This window comes from Fukomys damarensis, unplaced genomic scaffold, assembly GCF_012274545.1.
Source record: "Fukomys damarensis isolate Sample0158 unplaced genomic scaffold, DMR_v1.0_HiC HiC_scaffold_39, whole genome shotgun sequence".
NCBI classification, from domain to species: Eukaryota; Metazoa; Chordata; class Mammalia; order Rodentia; family Bathyergidae; genus Fukomys; species Fukomys damarensis.
The window spans coordinates 80104722-80110107 of record NW_022900951.1 but is presented as its reverse complement, the minus strand read 5'-3'; the positions used below and the strand labels follow the sequence as shown (position 1 = coordinate 80110107).

General features: G+C 37.3%; 1 pseudogene; it reads left to right on the top strand.

Annotated features, from left to right (window-relative positions):
* The first annotated feature begins 244 nt into the window (after positions 1-244).
* Positions 245-362, top strand: LOC117284897 (annotated as a pseudogene).
* The last annotated feature ends 5024 nt before the right edge of the window (positions 363-5386 follow it).

The following is a 5386-nucleotide window of genomic DNA, read 5'->3' as shown; positions in this document are numbered from 1 at the left end:
ATGTTAATAGCAGCATAATTCACATTAGCTAAATCTTGGAAGTGGCCTATATGTCGATGAATAGATGAACAGATTAAGAAAATGTGGTATTTATATGCAATCAAGTACTACTCTGCTATAAAGAATGATAAACTTGAGTCATTTGTAGGAAAATGGATACACACGGATACCATAATATTAAGTGAAATAAATAAGACACACAAAGCTTAAATATCATATGATGTTTCTTATATGAGAAATACCAATCGCTTCTCGGCCTTTTGGCTAAGATCAAGTGTAGTATCTGTTATATGAGAAATACCAAATACACATAAAGAGCAAAATAAAGCATAGATTTCAGGAAGTAGAGAGATAGATCGTTTACAAATGGGAAAAGGAGGAAGAGATGGGAAGAAGAAGGAAAAAGAGGAGAATGGAATAAAAAAATTAAGATGTGTTATGTACATTTACTAATTCTCTACAAGTATGTGATAACTAGGTACTACAAACATGTACTAATAAAAATATGATATTTCAGACAAAGCCTTAGTTGCTAAACCAAATTTGCCAATTTCCAGGGAAAAATGAGGATAGGTTCTAATGGAACTTGTACAGATCATTATATCTCTATGGAAAGTAAGAATGCCCAGTTCAAATTTGTAAATTCTAAAATGGGTGGGAAGTCAGTGAGGAAAATAAATTATTTGCAAAGCTTTCACTTTAGTTTATAAATGTCATATCTAATAAATTATTACTGGTGCAAGATAATATTATATATCTAGAATACGAAAGATTAAAATGACATCAAAAATTTCCCAACAAAAAGTACTATATAGTAACCTCTTATCAGGGCAGTCAGTTCTATATATTTAACTCTTATTCTACTGGACTTGGGGTTAGGTATCTTATGAGCTCATCTGTTTCTCAAGTAATAATAATCTTGGAAATCCTCAATTTATTGGCATGGTTTTAAACTTCTTGAAGTAATGACCTCAGAAGTCAGTGTCTGATTATGTATTTTTTTCAAGTATCAATGAACTTTAATCTGTAGCTTCATCATTTTGGGTAAACAGCTTCTTTCCAGCAACCTACCAGCTTTACATTTATTGAAGTAGGCCATGCAGGCAATTCGTAAGACACTGTTCATCAAACTCTTCAAAGAATGCCTATTGGTTTTCCTAGAGCATGAGGGATTGACAGCCCTCTCTGAAGCTGTTACCATGTGACTTCTCACCTGAATCACTCGTATTAGTTTCTTATTGCTTCCTGGGTTCCAGTGAAATATGAGCTACTGTTTCACTCCTTTGGGGTTTGGCTGAAATATGTAAAACTGTTTAGCTGCAGAGCACTCTTGACCTATGAAAAACATGTCCTATCATCCATATAGCAGTCATTTGGCCTCTTTCATTTTGCCCTATGTAAAGGACAAGAAACATCTATTACCTTTAGCTATTTATCCTTTTAATGTCTATGTAAGCAATAAACTCTCTGAATCTAGAAAGGCTCTTTCTTTAAAGCCTGAGTCAGCCACATTGCCTTTGTATTGACATATGATTCCATGGGTCAGAGATAGTCCTTTCCTTCTCTTTTTTTTCTTTTCCTTTTTCTTTTTCTTCCTCTTTTCTCCTTCCTTTCTTCCATCCCTCTTTTCCTCCCTCCCTTCCTTCCTTCCTTTTTTCCTTCCTTCCTTCCTTCCTTCCTTCCTTCCTTCCTTCCTTCCTTCCTTTTCCGTCCGTCCTTCCTTCCTTCCTTCCTTCCTTCCTTTCTTCTTTCTTGTCTTTTTGTCTTTTTTGGTGGTACTAGAAATCGAACCTAGGGCTTTCTCACTGAGTTGTGTCCCTAGGTCTTTTTAGTTTTTAATTTTGACACAAAACTTGACATTAAGTTATTGAGTTGCCCAGACTAGTTTTGATCTCAAGATCCTCCTTCCACAGCCTCCCAGTATGTTAGGATCACAGATATGTACCACCATTACTGGCTCAGTCCTCCTTTCTTGAAGACACAAATTATGACCTAGAGATGATTGTAGAATCTTCAGGCAAGCATCGAAATAAAGCAAAAACTATTTGTAAGTTACAAAGGCTAAAAGTAGTTGAGGTTAATTTATGGATGATAATTTTCTAAAGTGAAATTACTGATGCTGTATCATAAAGATGTAACTGACAAGAAATTTATGTTGTGGCAACAAAAGTAATAGACAAAAAGTAGGTATAATTATTATGCTATACTTTGTAACAGTAGATGTTATATCTGATTTACAAAATAATTTGAACATACTTTTTTGGAGACAGGGTCTAGCTTTGTAGTTCAGGATGGTATTGAACTCACTATGTAGTCAAGGTTGGCCTTGAATTTATGGCAGTCCTCCTGCCTCAGCCTCTCAAGTGCAGGGATTACAGGCATGTACCACCACACCCTGTAGGTGAATATAATTTTTATAAAGATGATATCTTGAAATATAACAATCCAGGAACACGATTTACCATGAGTATATTGAGAATTCAGTAGTAACATACATCAACAGAATATCAAGTGAAGAGATTCAGTAAGTTTGGAGTTGGTGGTATTGTGTAACTTGAACTTTTCACACATTTTGTTTCTGAGATTCATCTGTATTTTAATTGCTGTAGCAATAGTTCACTCATTTTTCCTGGTATATTGCATTTCACTGTGTGGTTTACTTTGATTTATGCATACAGAAAGATTTGCTGATGGAAATTTCAGTAGTTTTCAGATTTGAAAGAAAGTGATACAGAGACTTTTCTTATACAGATCTTGTGCACATGGGTCAGGCGATATGCAAAAATACCCATGGGTCCATTTTAGGTATCATCAGATAGGCTCAGTCTGCTGACAAGACCAAAATTCTCTCCAAAGTTGATGAACCAGGTCACAATCCAGTCAGCTGTGTATAAGGGCTTCTGTTGCTCCACATTTTTCATCTAAAAAAGTGGCTGAATGCACAGTTCCTATACAGTCATTTGAGTCAAGCACAAAGTGATTATGACAGCAGCTCTTTCTCTTAGTAGCTCTGTAGCTCTGTGACATACAATTAAACTCCCCGCATCTTGCTCTTATAACCTATAAAAGGAAATTCTGTTACCAAATAGAGTATCTTGAACATATAGACATGCAGGATGTTTCTTTCCTTCCCATTCCATCTTTCCCTTCAGGATAGATTTTATTTTAATCTCAAGATCATCACTTTGTCTTAGAAAGCATTTTCTAAAAGTTAAAAACAAACACACTCATTTGCACTATATGACAGATTCAAGGTTATTTATGTAATGTAGAATGCTATGGAAAGGGTGGTCAGTGGGTTCAATGATACATTTACATATAAGCAAGGAGTTCTGGTGTTGTATTACACAACTGGTTCATTTATGTTGTAGTGTGCACTTCAAAATAGCTAGAAGACAGGATTTTGAATGTTTTCATCACAAAGAAATGATAAATACTTGAGGTGATGGATAGGCCAGTTAACTTTACCCGGTTGTTACACATTGGATACATGTATGTGCAATGTCACACTATACTCCAATAAATATGTACAATTATTATTTGTCAAGGAAAAATAAAAATAAAAATTCTTAAAGAATGCTATAGAATGCTACAGAATGAGTTATAGGATGAAGGGGTTGGGTGGGAGAAAAATGCTTAGTCTTTCCTATTGAATCTTTGTGCCTTTAGTGTGTGTATTTCATGGGTTCACATTCAGCTCAGGTATGACCCAAACCTAAGAGTCTGGAATCTTCTTGAGCTCCAGAAAAATGACGCATTTGGTGACTCTGGGTCAGCAAGGAGGCATACTACAGAGAGTGTGGAATTCTTCCTGAATCTCAGTGCTTGAGCCTTCACTCTTCTTGGGTAAGCTCTCCCTAAACTACCAAAAAGGATTATACCAGGGAACCAGGTCATTGGGAATATGGTTCCTGTGCTGAGTATCCACTATATTTTAGGCACTCTGCTATCTGCTTTATCTGTATTTCTTCCTTTTTGCCAAGCACTTTTATTCAAGCAGACTTTATGGAACAAAGGCAGCATCCTTGAGAACACCATTGAGGATCCAATTTACATGGAAGGATCCCTGGTACCCCCACCCCCAAAAGGGCCTGGGATTTAACTCAGTGGTTCCAGCACCTGCCTTGCAAGCACAAGGTCCTGAGTTCATTCCCTGGTACTCCCCTCAAAATTAAATTACGTGGAAGGGGGAGCAGAAATACCCTTTGATAAATTATATTTAGTTGTAAATGGCAACAAGAGAAATCTGGGGTATCAGAGACTCCCAGGCAGGGGGAACACCATGTTCAAAGGTCCTGCAGTGGAAAGTAGTTGGCTCATCTGGGATGGACAGAGGTCACTGTGGCATGGTGAATATGAAAGAGACTGTGGCTTCAGATTAGGGTAGTAATACTGGCAGAGTTCACAGCATTGAGATTCCTGCAGGCTAAGGTCCAGAGTTTGCATTTTACCTTCTAAGTTCCGGCAAGGCATTGAAGAGTTTGTAAACAAGTGTGGGCTCACTTGCTTTTTGCAGTCCGTAAGGCGTGGGACTCTGAGGGTGAACATCCTACCACCTTCACAGTTGAGCAAATCAGAGTGTCTTCATGAAAGAGACCATGCAAATGAAGCTACTGCTGCTGAAGCAACAGAACAGTAGATCTTTAGATTTTCACTATAGAAGTTTAGCATTACTTTGGTAATATTGGTGATAAGAACATTTGAGAAGACTGGAGAGGTTCATTGGTGAGACTCCTGATGCTTCTACATATGTTCACCTAAGGTGAAGAAAGATAAGTAATTCATTGTGAAGTTCAGGTCAAGATATGAGCCCTAGTGAGGGAGGACAGAATTCACAGAGATACATGGCCCACTTCCCTTGAATGGGTCTAAAACAAGCTGGTACACTTAGAAATTCTGTTTGTGAAAAAATGTCCATATTAACCCATGAAGTAATATGCAGCCACAATTCTTGACCATTCTGATATTCTTTAAAAGATAATATTTATTTCACTTAGGAGTATATCTTCAATATGTATCCATTTTCCTATGAATGAATCTATTTTCTTGTTATTTATGGCTGAGTAATATTCCATTTTATAGAAAAACCACAACTTCTTTATCCAGTTTGCAACGGAAGGGCAAATAGGCTGTTTCCAAGATTTAGCTATTACAAACTGTGCTGCTATAAACATGGGTGCACATACTTCTCTGTGATATGATTCTTTTAGTTCTCTTGGAAAGATACCCAGCAGAGGGATGGCTGGGTCAAATGGAACCTCCAGTCCAAGCTCTTTGAGGTATCTCCATATTGATTTCCATAGTGGTTGCACTAGTCTGCACTCCCACCAACAATGGAGGAGGGTTCCTTTCTCCCCACAACCCCGCCAACATTTGTTATTGTGTG